This window comes from Oryctolagus cuniculus, chromosome 15 (genome assembly GCF_964237555.1).
Source record: "Oryctolagus cuniculus chromosome 15, mOryCun1.1, whole genome shotgun sequence".
Classification (NCBI taxonomy): Eukaryota; Metazoa; Chordata; class Mammalia; order Lagomorpha; family Leporidae; genus Oryctolagus; species Oryctolagus cuniculus.
The window spans coordinates 70,878,671-70,894,962 of NC_091446.1; the positions used below are offsets into that span (position 1 = coordinate 70,878,671).

At 50.6% G+C, this 16,292-nt stretch overlaps 1 long non-coding RNA gene across 1 annotated transcript; it reads left to right on the forward strand.

Annotated features, from left to right (window-relative positions):
• Positions 1–7,269: 7,269 nt before the first annotated feature.
• Positions 7,270–10,602, forward strand: LOC138845398 (uncharacterized). The gene is made up of 2 exons (XR_011382476.1): positions 7,270–7,593; positions 9,970–10,602. It is a non-coding gene; the product is annotated as an uncharacterized lncRNA (long non-coding RNA).
• Positions 10,603–16,292: the final 5,690 nt, after the last annotated feature.

Sequence of the window (16,292 nt, forward strand, 5' to 3'; positions counted from 1 at the left end):
CCCGCGAGGAGGGAGGAGGGCCCCGGGCTTGCCAAGCACAGGTGGTGGCCAGACCAGCCCCGTCTTGGCCTGGTCATTATCTGTAGGGGACACTCTTTCCAAGCGTCGCTCTCTGTAACGCTGTCTTTCCAATACATACATGTTTTTTAAAGAAAGATAAATAGGGGCCGGCGCTGGGTGCAGTGGAATAGGCCACCACCTGTGGCCCTGGCATCCACATATAGGCATCCCTGAACTATGACCACTTGACCATGACGGATGTTTTTGATTGCTGTCAATTTTGATTTGGCAGTATGTTAAAAATTTTCATTCTATGTTCATCAGAGATATTTGTCTGTAGTTTTTTGTTGTTGTGTTCTTGTCTGGCTTGAGTATCAGGGTAAGGCTGGCCTCCAGCAACGAGTTTAATTTTATGTAAGGTATACAAATTTCATGTATTTCATATATACAGATTTAGGAGCATGGTGATCCTTCCCACCCACGCTCCCATCCTTCTTCCTCCTCCCTCTCCTAGTCCCAATCTTAATTTTTTTTTTTTGACAGGCAGAGTGGACAGAGAGAAAGAGAGAAAGATCTTCCTTTACCGTTGGTTCACCCTCCAATTGCCGCCATAGGTGGCGCACTGCGGCTGGCGCACCACGCTGATCGATGGCAGGAGCCAGGTAGTTTTCCTGGTCTCCCATGGGGTGCAGGGCCCAAACACTTGGGCCATCTTCCACTGCACTCCCTGGCCACAGCAGAGAGCTGGCCTGGAAGAGGGGCAACTGGGACAGAATCCGGTGCCCTGACTGGGACTAGAACCCGGTGTGCCGGCGCACAAGGTGGAGGATTAGCCTAGTGAGCCACGGCGCCAGCCATCCAATCTTAATTTTTACAAAGATTTATTTTCAGTTTACTTTATACTCATTATCCCTACAGTAAGTAAAGAGTTCAACAAACTGTAGAGACAAGGGCTGTAAACCATCATTGCATCTCAGAGTGTCCATTTCACTTCTATAGATTACCTTTTAGGTATGCTTAGTTACCATAGGCAGAGTGACAGAGATGGGAGGAGGGAGAGAGAGAGAGACAGAGACAACCATTCCATGTTCTGGTGCATTCCCCAAATGCTCACAACAGCTGGGATGGGGCCAGCACCAGGCTGAAGCCACAGTCAGGAAGACTCCATCTGAGTTTCCCGTGTGGAGAAGAGGAACCCAAGTACTTGGACCATCTGCTGCCTCCCAGGCACATTAGCAGGAAGCTGGGTTGGAAGCAGAGCAGCCAGGACTCGAACTCTCCTCTCCCACATGTAAATTCACACGTAGTGCAGCAGTAGAGGGCTGTCCAGTAGCGCCAGAGGAGTGTGATGAGATGTCTACAGAGCAGGATGGGCATGTGCTGAGTCACAGCAAACACCCCACACTCTCCCAGTGTCATCGGATGGGGAGAACAACATGAAGAAAGCATCGTGCATCTGGAGAATTAGGGTAGTTTTTGGTTGCCAGAAGAAACAATGTGAAATTAAATTTCGTTGCTAGAAGAAACTGTGAAATTGTCTGCAGATCAAAACTCTTCTGATTCCATATTCCACTCAATGCAGGGCTGTCCCTGCCTTTCCAGACAAGAGGTTAATTACCCTGATTGGCAGGTGGGCACAGAGGTGTGGTCAGATAGGGGCATGAGGTCACTCGGGGTGGGGTGGAGGCCTGATCTTCCAGCTCACAAATGTGATCAATTTTTATTTATTTCTCAATTTTATTTATTTATTTATTTGAAAGTCAGAGTTACACAGAGAGAGGAGAGGCAGAAAGAGAGAGAGAGAGAGAGCGAGCTTCCATTGCTGGTTTCACTCCCTAATTGGCCACAATGGCCATAGCTGTGCTGATATGAAGCCAGGAGCCAGAATCTCCCCCAACACCCCACCCCCAGTCTCATCGGGTCCAGGGACCCAAGGACTTGCTCCATCCTCCACTGCCTTCCAAGGCCATAGTAGAGAGCTGGATCGGAAGTGGAGTAGCCAGTTCTGAAACTGGCGCCCATATGTGATACTGCACTCCAGGCCAGGTCCTTAGCCTACTGTGCTACAGCGCTGGCCCCAGGAGGTGGTATTGAGATGTGGGTGGGACCAGGGCGGTTTCTTGCCCAAGGGTGTAAAGCTCAAATCATTGTGATGACTGATGATGATGATGCTCAGTAGGTTTCCTGCAGGAATTGGGTATAGAGGACATTCGTTCATAACTGCTTCATGGTTAGGTGAGAGGCGGCACAGAGTAAAAAAGTAATGTTGGCTGTTGTTCTTACTATTGTTGCAGTCTAGTGGATTAAGCATTGAGATGTCTGAGAAAGGGTCAAGCAGGTAGCTAAAGTTCGGTTTGGGAAAATGCACATTCATTGCTGGCGCCACGGCTCACTAGGCTAATCCTCTGCCTGTGGCGCTGGTACTCCAGGTTCTAGTCCAGTTGGAGTGCCGGATTCTGTCCCAGTTGCTCCTCTTCCAGTCCAGCTCTCTGGTGTGGCCCGAGTAGAGAGTGGAGGATGGCCAGGAGAAGCGCCTGGCTCCTGGCTTTGGATCGGCGCAGTGCTCTGGCTGTAGTGGCCTTTGTAGGGTGAACCAACGGAAGGAAGACCTTTCTCTGTCTCCCTCACTGTCTAACTCTGCTTGTAAAAAAAAAAATAAGAAAAGAAAGAAAAGAAAGAGAAAAAGAAACTCCAATCTCATTAAGTGGGCATTTGACAGAAAATCATTAGGAAAACTCAGTGTGCTGAAAGTCAGTTTGATGAATCACCAGTTTACAGTTTACCAGATTCACCAAACTGATGGGCTGTGGCTTTAACATGTCAGGTCATGGAAAAAAAATGCTACGTTAAAAGAAAAAAAGATTTATTAGGGCCAGTGTTGTTCACTAGGTTAAGCTGCTGCTTGTGATACTCGCATCCCATATGGGCATCCATTTGTTTCCCAGTGGTGCCACTTATTATTAACGATGTATTTATTTATTTGAAAGGCAGAGAGGCAGAGGCAGAGAGGGAGAGAAAGAGAGGTCTTCCATCCGCTGGTCCTCTCCCCAGATGGCCTCAACAGCTGGAACTCTGCTTCTGATCCAGCTCCCTGCTAATGTGCCTGGGAAAGCAGCAGAGGGTGATCCAGTTGCTTGGGCCCCTGTGTTGTACCTGAGTGAGTGTAAACAAAGGAGCACCACACATTGATAAAATTTGATGGTCCTTTATTGCCGGCGGTGGAGAGTGGGCTCATGCCCAAAAGAACTCTTGACCCTGAAGCCCAAAGCAACAGGGTTTATAAAGGTAAAAACTGAAAATTGGGATGGGAATACATGGTTGCTAGGATCGGGGGGAATACATGGTTATGGGGATCAAGCTGACCTAAAACCGATGCGAAACGAGTATCAATTATAATCTTGACAATGCCAGTTGCAATCTTAACAATTTCAATTATAATCTTGACATTAATCCAGGTATTGGTTTTAATCATATGTAGGACATAGACAAATTACATTTTTATTATTAACCCAGGTGCAGCCTATCCACTTCCAAGCTTGAGCGATCATGCTAGGGGTTTCTATGCTCTGCCTAGTGTGATGTAGTGGACTGCTATTGTTCAACTGTTTTAGACCATAGTTTCAGAGCAGAGCCTCACGGTGTGTGTGTGTGTGGGTGGGGCACCTTCCCAGAATGGAGTCTCAGGTTCCCCAAAATGGAATCCCTACTGTCAAGGTGTTACTTCACCTGCACCCACACGGGATACCTGGATGAAGCTCCTGGCTTCTGCCTGGCCCAGGCTTGGCTGTTGCAGCCTTTTAGGAGTAAACCAGCAGATGGAAGATCTGTCTTTCCCTCTCTCTATGTAAGTCTACCTTTCAAATAATAATAAAGATTTATTTATTTAGTTGAAGGCAGAGTTACAGAGACGAAGCGGGGGGAAGGGAGAGAGATGGAGGTCGAGATCTTTCATCTACCAGTGCATGCCCCAAATGGGCACAATGGCCAGAGCTGAGCCAGGCTGAAGCCAGGAGCTTCTTCTAGTATCCTAAGTGGGTGCAGAGGCCCAAAGCCTTGGGCCTTCTTGCACTGCTTTTCCAGGCACATTAATAGGGAGCTGAATCAGAAGTGGAGCAGCCAGGAATCAAATTGATGTCCATGTGGGATGCTGGCATTGCAGACAGCAGCAGCCTAACCCACTGCACCCAACTCTAGCCCTGAAAATGCTACATTTTGAACAGGTAAACCAAGAACTGAACATAGGTTTGGACTTTAAGTTAAACTGTTGACATCACAGAAACAATGGGGGAAATGAATATATAAGTCATTGATCCCAAAAGTGAAAAAATTCCAAACTTCTGGGAAATAATAATAATAATAAAAAGTCCAGAGAAAAGACATTTAGGAAACACAAGTCCACTCTGTAGAGCACCAGAATCTCAAGTTCATTTGTTACCTCTCTCTCTCTCTCTCTCTGACTTTCCTCTCTGTGAAACTCTGACTTTCAAATAAATAAATAAATATGAAAAAAAAAGCGACATCTCTCCAGAGTCCGGTGCTGTGGTGTAGCGGGTAAAGCTACTACCCCATATGGTTGCCAGTCCAAGTCTCGGCTGTTCCACTTCTGATCTAGCTAATGCACCAGCAGCTAATGCACCTGGGAGTGTGGTGGAAGATGGTCCAAGTCCTTGGGCCCCTACACCTATGTGTGAGACGCGGAAGAAGCGCCTCATCCTGGTACAGGTCCAGCCATTGCGGCCTTTTGGGGGAGTGAACCAGTGGATGGAAGACTCTGTCTGCCTGTCTGTCTCTCTGTCATTCTGCCTTTCAAATAAATACATCTTTAAAAAAATTCTGTAACTCGGAGAGTAGGATTTAGACAACAGGCAGGGGCATGGGCAGGGGCACAGCATCTAACAATTTATTCTCTTTCTTGTTTTCCCAAGAATATTCCAAGAAGGGTGATCCTGCAATGCTGCACCCCAGGGATTGGGCCTCACAGCAAGGAGAGCTGCAAGAGCCCAGCAGGAGTTGGGTTTTGAACACACGATGCGTGCTGCTGTGGGTTGCTTGAGCAGGTAGGGCCCTCTTGCTTCTCTTTTTCCTCTATCCCAGCCACGCCCTCACTCTACAATCCCTCAAAAATGGCTTCTCACAGAGGCAGTAGTTTTGGGGAGCTGTACTTTCCCCGTCTCTTTGGCACAATAAAGCTCTCCTTTGAACTGCCGTGGGAGACCGATCATTTGTTGACTCCCCAGGCAAATGGACCCCTTTTGTCTGATATATGGAGGGTCAGGGGAGCTGCTCTAGGACTTGATGAGAGGTGTCCACTCCAAGCTAGAGGGGTGGGCATTTGGCCATATTTGTCCTGTAGTTTGGGGCCTTCTCAATACACAGTTGCTCCTTATGCACAGAACCCTGGAAAGCCAGCCAGTCATTTCCCGCGACCTCTTTCAAAGCAGCAATGGTGACCAGAAGTATGCAAGTGTGTCAGGTCCTGTCCTGGTCACTTGAGCTGTCAGGCACCACCCAGTGACAACCTGAGGCAGCAGGCACTGAGTCTCTGGCTCTAGCACCTTGCATCTGAAACTGTGCAGAGAAAAGCCCAAGCATTGTTTCTGGTGGGAACTGGGACTTTGTGTCTGGCTACTACAGACCTTCACTCTGTCTGGTGTGTGGAGGCTCCAAGGGGCCCACTGTGCAGTGCAGCACGGTGCAATACTTCCAGCAGGGAGCCAGAATCAGGAACAGCAGGGTGACGTGTGTCTGGGCAGCTGCACTGGGGAGCCTGCTAAGGGGTTGGGGCAGTCCCTGCTCAGCTCTGTGCCTCCCCTTTAAGGTCTTTGCATGTTCCTCTGCGACCTCTGCTGGCCGGTGGTTGTACTGCAGAATTTTCAGGTGACATAGTGTACCTTAGAAATGCATTATTCATTGACTCAGGTGAGATGTGGTCAAAATCAACTCCTAGAGGACATTTTGAAGGTATTTTTAAGTGCGCCATCTCCACCGAGGTCCCCCTTAGCTTGGTGAGCCTGGTTGTCCAATTGCCACCACAGTGGATTCACAGCAGCCACAGACATGCTGATGGTTTCCTCAACACAGACTGTGTGATCCAGACCCACAGGAGAGTCTGGGTGGGGGTGGGGGGCACATCTTCCTCTTTGCATGCCCTTCCTACAATGTCCCAAAGTCACACTGAGCCCTATCAAAGCATCAGCCATGGACACCTGTGGGGCAACCCCAGAGCTCAGCTCCTGGTCCTCCAGTGGAAAGTGGTTCCTGAGAAGACTTGGCCACGGCCACCCATCCTCAAGGCCACCCCACCTGAGCCGTGCGCCAGAGTGGACCCTGGGTTTGAGTCCCAGCTGCTCCACTTCTGATCCCGCTCCCTCCTAATACACCTGAGAAAACAGCAGAGGAGGGCCCCTGCATCCTTGTGGGAGACCTGGAAGAAGCTCCTGGCTCTTGGCTTCAGCCTGGCCCAGCACCGGTCATTGCTGCCATTTGGGGAATGAGCCAGTGGATGGAAGATTTTCCTCTGTCTCTGCCACTGTTGTAACTCTGCCTTTCAAAAAAAGAGAATAAATATTTTTTAAAACCACCTTTCTTTGCCAGTCTGGGAAATGTGACATTGTAGATTTAACATTATGCAAGGAGATGCTACCAGGAGTATCCAAAGGCAGGAGCAAGTGAGCAGCACCTGTGGGTGGTCAAGGGAGGATATTGGAGAAATAGGTCTGCTTGCATGCAAAATTAGGCAAAACTGACGCAAAAGATCAAGTCACAAGACTCAAGACAGGAGCAAAGATGACAGCAGTGGCAGAGGGTGGACCACTACCCCCCAAGCACTGTAAGTTAATAGCTCCCTCCCGCAGGTCTGTGACAAGAGTGTTCACAGCTCAGGGGTCCTAATTTATCTCAACGCACAAGGCAGACACCAGGGGAGGAAGTGGAAAATACAAGTCTGAACAAAGGCAAGGTCAAGGCCTGCTTGTGAAGTCACTCTCACAAGAGGAAAACGGGGGCTCTCTGAGGCCTGGAGCAGGTTGCCAAAGAGGGACAGGTGGCAGCTCCACGAGTCACTCCCCTCCCCCCACCCAAGGCTGCTGCTTCTGCAGCTCCTGCACCTGCCTCACCCCTGCCCGGATATGCCAAGCAGCTCTTTCACAATCCGGGCTGTTGAGATGGAGAAGAGAAATTGCACACGGCAGGCCCTGGCTCTTGAGATCTGCAGATGTGAGCTTCCTTTTTGAAGTCACTTTAGGTCATTGTGCAACTCAGTAATGTCTGGACCTCAGATTCATGGACATCTCTAAAATTCGGACACTGAGGGGGTTGTTTTGGGCTCCCAGAGCCTCAGTGGGGTGCAGATGGGAATCACCCTAACGTGATGATGTGGGAAGTGTTCTGTTTCTCAGCATCAGGGTTTTAGCACACAGTTGGGGGTAAGAGGGAGTGAGTCAACAAGGAAGAAAACTTCCTCTACTTCTTGAAGGGAGTTCTCAGAAGACCAGGGCCTGGCAGCTCAGCTTACAGGACAGGCATAAAGAGTGCGCACCTGCCAAGCCAGCACCAGTTTGTCTGGAGCTCCTGGGGCCCCAGAGGAAGCAGCCTGTGAGTGTCTCGTTTTCTTTTCCCTGTGGCCTATGAATATCCTGTGGCCATCTGGACAGTGTACCATGCTGGAGTTGAAGGGAGGAGGGTCTGCAGCTCTTCTGGTCTTGTAGTTGGGTTTGGGAGGTGGGGGCACACGGGGTGGGGAGGTGCCCGTCTGCCCTCCACTAAGCGGCATGGAACCAGCAGGGCACCTACTTGCTGAACGGGGGTGCGGTGGGTGAGTAGGATGGGACACCCTCTCTTAGATGCTCTTGCCTGGAAGCCTCAGGTGGGCAGTGCAATTCCACCTTCTCTCTTGGCTCCTTGTCTGCTCCTGGTTTCTTCAGAAAGAGAAGTGGAGGAGAAACAGATCCGGCATTCACAGGCTTGGGTTCGACACCCATCCCGATGCTTCTCTCTTGGCCTCTAGACTTGACTTAAAATGATTCTTAATGAATTAGGACTCTGGCTTTCCAACCATGTGTCCAGAGGTGTCCTTTTTTTCCTATAAAATCTTACTCTGGAGGCTTAGCTTAAAGTGAACCCTGCATGGGTTGAGGGGCGGTGGCTGCCTTATCCATCTGAATCTCAGGTCTGAGACCTCTGAGCCTGCCTGTGTCTGGATCCTTCCTTCAGCAATGGGTGATGGCATTTCTGAGCCGTCTTGAGCTGGTGGGAGAAGGTGTATTGCTTTCATTTTTTCCCCAAATCAGTCTCAAGGTCCCAGAGTTGACGCAGTTGTGGGACAGGGGACATTGCTCACGTACTGGCCTGGGTCGGCCCCTGAGTGATCAGGAAGGCTCTACAGGGATGAGTGCAAGCCTGTGAGCTCAGCTTAGTGTTTCTAGAGGTTTGCGGGGCACCTGAGGAGGTGGCAAATTCAACAGCGCAAGAGGCTCGTGAGTTACAGGGTTCGCCTACACGGCGCATCATCAGCTGTTGGAGAGGCGCGCCTCTGGCCAGGTAGCCCCTCTCCTGACATTGACCGAGCTGGCCTGCTGACCCTTTTTTCTTTGCAGGGCACCCTTTGGCTCTGTGTCCAGCCTCTGAGACTCCCACTTCCACCCTCATTACTTCACGGTTTCTCTCTTTGGCAGGAAGACACCCAGATGCAGAGAGTGGCCCGGGTCCTGCACTTACCCTGTGCTCTGTTACCATCTCCTGTCAGGTGGTAACTGGATGTCCTGTTGGGTAGTTGCTCATACGTCCCACAAGCCCTTTCCCCTGGCCGGGGCCACCTGGTGTATCACCTTCCCTCATAAGTCCCCTCTTCCAGCCCTCTCAGGTACACTGGGAAGAACTGCAGGGGCTGAGTCTCTGCAGCTGCTAACTTGGTGGGTGAAACTTGGGTGAAAACGTGCCCTGGGTTCCCTCGGGGGCTTTCTTCTGCTTGGGGGCCACCTCTGGTTCAGAACTGGCAAATCGCCTGGCATATGCTGCTGCACTTGCAGACTGAGCTCAGTCAGACGTCACTAGGCATTGAGAACCCTGGTTCATCTTCCTTCTTTCCTTCCTCTCTCCCTTCCTCTCTCCCTTCCTCTCTCCCTCCCTCCCTCCTTTCTTCCTTAATTGAAAGGCAGAGTTCCAGAGAGGTAGAGGCCGAGACAAAGAGAGAGGTCTTTCATCTGCTGGTTCACTTCCCAGATGGATGCAACAGCCAGAGCTGTGATGACCCGAAGTCAGGAGCTTCTTCTGGGCCTCCTGCATGGGTGCAGGGGCCCATGGACTTGGGCCATCTTCCACTGCTTTTCCAGGCCACAGCAGAGAGCTGGATTGGAAGTGGAGTATCTGAGACTTGAACCAGCTGCCATATGAGATGTCAGCACTGCAGCCGGAGACTTTACCCGCTATGCCACAGTGCCCTTCCCTCCCACCCCACCCCCCTCCCCCATTCATTTTCCAACACTGTGAGTTGCCATTGCTAACCCACTCAAGGCGACAAGTCAGTGAGGGAGTAGAAGGTTGCCTGTCTGAGCTGAGCCAACCACCTCCTGTTACAGAGAAGGTGAAAGAATCCAAGAAGGCAAAAGTCCTGCCTGGAGGGAGCACTCACTGGGTCCTTGGGGATGGAACACACAGCCTCAGTGAGGACCGTCCATGCTGGCCACTGTTTCAATGGCAGTGCCCAAGAAAAGGCAGAATGGAGGATGGCATGGGGGACGTGAGAACGAGGACATTGTGATCAACCCATGTGAGAGTCCCAGTGCTCTCCGAGGCTGGACCGTGTGCCCATCTTGTCTCCAAACCACTTTGAGCATCTGGCTGCTTTGAGCTCCATAGCAGGAAGTGGGAGGGGTAAGGAGTGGCTGCTTCTGACCTTCAGGAGCTGGGCCATGCCCTATACCGTGTCCTAGAGCCGAAATCATGTCCTTTCCTCTCTGTTCTTCTCCCCAGGCCATGCTGCTCCTCCTCCTGACCTCACTGTTCCTGCTTGCCCAGCCCCGGGGATGCCTGGAAGAAGAGATGAGGACCTACTCCCAGAGGACAGTGAGCAACGCCTGCACCCACGTCATGTGTGGCCCAGTGGAAGACAGCCTTCCTGGTCGAGATGGACAGGATGGCAGAGAGGGCCCCCAGTGTGAGAAGGGGGATCCAGGTGGAGCTGGGACCAGGGCTTGTCCTGATGGCAGGGGTGGGCGTTGGAATTGTCACCGATCCAGCGCATCTGGATAGCTTGTGACGGAAAACCAGGAGATGGGATCTTCCTTCCAGGGGGTTGGTTCCCTCTTCTGCAGCACCATGTCCATTCCATCGGCTGGCAAGTGAGCAGCTTTCCTGAGCCCCCAGCTGCCTCCCTGTATCACCCAACCCTCCTGGTTCCTCCCCAAGTCCCCAGCTGGCTCCCTCCCCAAGAACAAGCAAATAGTTAGTAAATTACCCCAAATAGTTGGTAAATTACTGATATTTAGGGCCCTCTAGAGCCCTTTTCAGATAGCTAACAGGTGTTCATTGACTAAATGATGCCTACGTAGAGTGTTAAATATCTTCAATATTTAATTAAACTTCACCACATGAAAAGTGGGCAAACACTCAGGCCTAATCAAAAGGGTTTTCCCTAACACATTACAGGGGGAGAAGGGAAGCTCACATTTCTTTGCTTGGCCCTATGCTGGGGCATTCAGTGGAGTAGTTCATTTAATCCTCTTAAAGGTCTTACAAGGAATAGACTAATCTCCCTTGATGGGGAAGGAAACTGATGCAGAAAGGCTAAGCAACAGCCAACCAGAATGTGACAAAGGCATGAGTTTCTTTTATTTTTTTTAAGATTCTTATTTATTTATTTCAAAATCAGAGTTATACAGAGAGAGGAGAGGCAGAGAGAGAGAGAGAGAGAGAGAGAGAGAGAGAGAGAGAAAGTCCTCATCTGCTGGTTTACTCTCTATCTTCACAATGGCCGGAGCTACACCAACCCGAAGCCAGGAGCCAGGAGCTTCCTCCATGTCTGCCACACAGCTGCAGGGGCCCAAGGCCTTGGGCCATCTTCCTCTGCTTTCCCAAACCATTAGCAGGGAGCTGGATCGGAAGTGGAGGAGCCAGGACTCCAACCAGCACCCATATGAGATGCTGCCATTGCAGGTCTCGAAGGCTTTACCTGCTACACCACAGTGTCGTCCCTCAAGTAGCATCTTAACTGCAAGGCCAAGTGCCTGCCTTCAAGGTTATTTTAAAAACATGGCACGATGGAAAAAAACAAAAACAAACACCATGGCAGGGCCGGTGCTGTGTCCCTGCTGCTCCACTTCCCATACAGGTCTCTGCTATGGCCTGCGAAAGCAGTAGAAGATGGCCCAAGTGCTTGGGCCTGTACCCACATGGGAGACACGGAAGAAGCTCCTGGTTCCTTTTTTTGGATCAGTGCAGTACTGGCCATTGCAGTCAACTGGGGAGTGAACCAGAGGATGGAAAACCCTTCTCTGTGTGTGTGTGTGTCTGCTTCTCTCTCTGTGCAACTCTTTCAAATAAATACAATAAATCTTTAAAATGAAATACAAAACAAAGCAAAACAAAACAATGGCATAGTCATTAATTGTATGATGATAGCAGATATAAAGTCAAACATATAGTCCAATCTTATCTCTGGTTAAAAGAAATACAGAAAGGTATGTATTTTTAAAACATGGGATTTAAGAGATTATTTTATAGCCTGATTGTGTCCGTGAGCTCCTGTTTAGGGACTGGCACATGGAAGGTGCTTAGTAAATGTTAGTTTCCTGCCACCTCCAAGGTCAGTTCTGTATCTACATACAGCACAAAGTACTCTTTCCTACAGGATGATGACTGAATTAAAAATTACCAGGTATGGATTAAAACAAAAGGGAACTCAACAAAATATTACAAGTAGTTATTCCTGGGCAGTAGGATTTAGGAAGCTCCAAATTTATACCATGTCTTCATGTATTCATGCATTCAAATTTATTTACTCTTTCATTGATCTCACAAATCAAAAGGAGTATTAATTCTGATTTATAGTGAGCTATGGCACATTCTAACACGTTAGATCCTTAAAGCACTGATTTTAGGAACACAGTAAGAGAGACGCAACCTCCCTGGGCTTGTTCTCCTTCTCCCTTCAAAGAAGTGTACAACACAACACAGTCTTTTGGTTTTCATTAGAGGCTCCAAATGCCAGTCACAACAGCTGTCAAGCTGCAGGGCTGGGCCAAACATCCTCGGCTAAGACCTCAGGGAGGCCCAAGAGGCCACTGGGAAGGAGTCTCAGAACGCTTGGGCTTTCCTACCACAGTCTCAAGCCCAGAGAACAGTTTCAACCAAGCCACCTGGAAATCCACTTGCACTCTGGCAAAGGGCAACTGTGTCACTCCAAAGCATAGAGATGGGTTCAGCCTGCACAGAGGGAGAGCAAAGGAACAGTGATACCCTGAGGACCCCACTTGTAGATGGTCCGGGGGGAGAACTGGAGGCTGCTTACTGTGAGCCTTGCAGGTCTTGCAGGAGGGCACTTGATATGGGGGGTGGGGAGGGTTAAAAGGTAATCCGACCTGGAGGCCCAACACAAAGGTAACCTCACTAAGAGGATGATTTCCCCTAAACACAAATGCCAAGGATGGAACTGCAAGAGGCAGGCTGGAGGAGGCACGTGCAGCAGCCATAGAGAACTGCACAGGAGGATCCCTCTGAGGACCTCCCAGAGACAAACAGTCAGCACTGTGTCTGCAACATACCCAGCTCCCAGACGCCTGGTCCCCAGGCAGCACCCACTGAAGACTACACCCACCTTCCCCTAACTATTCCCACCATTCCAAGGGGTCCAAAAGCAGCTGTTGCTGGGGAACAAGGGAAAAAAGAACGAGAGAGAAGGCACCAGCTGCACCCTGTTCCCCAAGCCAGGCTCCTCAGCCCCTCCTGGATGAGATTGCATTATCTATTTTAGAAGAAAAGTTGGCCGGTGCCATGGTTCAACAGGCTAATACTCCACCTAGCGGCGCCAGCACACTGGGTTCTAGTCCCAGTCGGGGTGCCGGATTCTCTCCCGGTTGCTCCTCTTCCAGGCTAGCTCTCCGCTATGGCCCAGGAGTGCAGTGGAGGATGGCTCAAGTGCTTGGGCCCTGCACCCCATGGGAGACCAGGAGAAGCACCTGGCTCCTGCCTTCGTATCAACACGGTGCACCAGCCGCAGTGCGCTGGCTGCAGCAGCCATTGGAGGGTGAACCAACGGCAAAGGAAGCCCTTTCTATCTGTCTCTCTCTCTCACTGTCCACTCTGCCTGTCAAAAAAAAAAAAAAAAAAAAAGAAAAAGAAAAAGAAAAAAAGTTTATGGCTTTACCAACTGGACTTCCTGACATCTCAGAGTGACTGGGATTACCTATGCATCTGCTTGAAGTTTCACCTGCGGTTAGAGTGGCAGCAGGAAACAGTCTAGTTTAAGGGGGATTTCTAATGATAAAATCTAACAGAAATCTGGAAAGATTCCTAAACGTGAACTAGTGCCATTTTCAATACCTAAAGGCAACTGCAGGCCTTCAAGGTCTCCAGCGAGACCAGCGTGTCGTTTCTGCAGCTCTCCTTACCTGTTGTGCAGGAGGGTGTGATGATGGTCCACCAGGGACTGAGTGAACGAGCCCAGGAGCCCAAGGCTCTCATAAGGGATGCTCTGCGGCCAGAGGACAACCCACTGAAAGAGAACCAGAGGCACAAAGAAACCATTAGGGCACCTGAAAGACCAGCAGGTAGGAAAGAACACCGATTCTACCAAAGTAACTTCCGGGGAAAGAGGGTCTGAAGGAGGACACCTGAATCTCCATCCTCTATTTCTAAAAAGCAGCTCCAATGGACGTATGCCACAAAGAAACGAGGTGATGATCAGGCTCCGTGCACTGGCGGAACGGATCCGATTTTTCATGAATTCCACCCCAAACATTATTTCCTAGACTTGTAGGAGTCTGCGTGCTTTGGCCAGCTTCTGTCCTGCAAACGGTGGCTTGAGCTCAATCTCGCAGTTAGAATCATGCTCTTCCACTCTTGCACACCACGCAGACACACTCGGAAAATCAGACTCGCGAAGGTTTAACAGCAACTCCTCGTTCATGTAAGGTTTTTGTGGTGACCTTACCAACTCCTCCTCAGGCTCTGTTACAAGCCTTTCTGTGAATCACTGTCAACCCCTCCAAAGTTTAGTGCTCCACTTAGATCTGCACCAAAGGCAACACTACTTCTCCCAGGATGCTGTTTAAAGTCAATATTCCAATAAACTACAACATATCACTGCGGCCTCCTAACCGCGTGGTGGAGAGGGGCTGGCATCTGCCAGTTCCACTAAATTCCAACTCGAATCTTCAGTTTCCCAGCTTGTCTGTTCGAACAGGGTCGCGGGATCCTGGCACAGAAAGGGCACTCGGGAAAACTAGAGTCCCACGCCTCCATCCTGCACACGGCGAAAGGAGGGCGGAGGTGGTCAGAGCGACGCCGCTGTGGAAATGACACCCGTCCAGGTTCCAGGATCTCCCGGGAAAGATCCAAAATAGCTTCTCCTTCCTCCTACATGATACCGGTTTACCCCAACCTGTTTCCGGGCGTCTTTCCCGTTCGTTATCCTGGAAGTGAGACGAAAGTCACTCCTCCCCGCAGTAGAGCTGTCCTCCTGCTGTCACACCGGTTCTTGCTCACCAGTGAAATCCTAGCCGTCCCTTGGGTTTATCCGCTGTTTTCCAAGCAACTCCCCCTGCTTCAAACACTCTAAAGCTTCTAAAACCCCGCTTAGCGTCCGCAGGCATTCGTAACCTAGGCAACCGCACGGTGCGCATGCGCACCGACCCCGTTCCCACGGCGCCCCTGGCGCTACGACAGCCCGGAAGGCCCAAACACAGGCGCCCGCGCCCGCGCCCCTCACCGCAAAGTATCCCAGCCTCAGCCCCGTGACCAGCGAGGGCAAACGTCTGGCCGTAGCGAAGTAGGCGGTAGCAACCCTTCCGGCCTTCGTGTTCGCAAGCACCATGGCTCTCAGTGGTCAGGTGGGGAGTCGTTCCCGCCCCCACGTGAGGAAAGCCAGGCAAACCGGTTTCCCAAGGCCTGGAACACCTGCCAAAAGCCTTGGCAGCCTACTGCGCCTGCGCCTCCTTCTGGGTTCCCGTCTTTCCCTCTGCTCCCAGGCACACGAGCTGGAACTGCGCCTGCGCGGCCTCTCCTCTAAGTGGAGGCGGAGGCCTGGGTGACAGGAGTGCTCTCTCCAGGCGGTTGTCCCAACCGTGTAGTAGCCAAAGGAGAGCGTGAGGACCGCGAACCAGAACACACTGCCCCTCTGGAAGTAGGCCGCGTTGCCTGCCTCCATCGCCATCGCCATCGCCATCGCTGCAGCTCCTTTCTGGGGTGCGCGGCCGGCTCTGCTCCCAGTGCAGTGGATGTAGGACCAGCAGGGGCGGGCCTGGGCGGCTGCTCCGCCCAACCCGCGAGGAGGGAGGAGGGCCCCGGGCTTGCCAAGCAAGGGGGTGGCCCGACTAGCCCCGTCTTGGCCTGGTCATTATCTGTAGGGGACACCCTTTCCAAGCGTCGCTCTCTGTAACGCTGTCTTTCCAATACATACATGTTTTTTAAAGAAAGATAAATAGGGGCCGGCGCTGGGTGCAGTGGAATAGGCCACCACCTGTGGCCCTGGCATCCACATATAGGCATCCTTGAACTGAAGAGTTAAAATTGTATATGTGCGGGTGTAAAAGTAAAGCTTAACCTTACAGGTTATAACATTCCTGGTACAGCTGTAAAAATAAGACAGAGTGAAGTAGCACCTTGACAGTAGGGACTCCATTTTGGAGCACTTGAGACTCCATTCTGAGAAAGCACCCCCCCCCCCGCCCCCGCCATGAGACTCTGGTCTGAAACTATGATCTCAAATAGTCGGACAATAGCAGTGCACTACATCACCCTTGGCAGAGCACAAAAACCCCCTAGCATGATTGCTCAAGTGGCACCTGGGATACCTGGGGTAATAATGAAGATGTGATTTGTCTGTGTCTTACATTAATGTCAAGTCCTAATTGCTAATTGTAATATTGTAACTGGTATTGTCAAGATTATGATGAATATTAATTTCACTTAGGTTTTAGGTTATGTTGACCCCAGTAACCATATACTCTCTTTTGATTTTATGTACTCTCTTTTGATCTTAGAAACTGTGTATAGCAACTGTGCATAGCAACCGTGTATTCCCCCTTCCCCAGTTTTGCGGTTTTTCCCTTTATAAACCCTAACCATTGGTTTTTCAG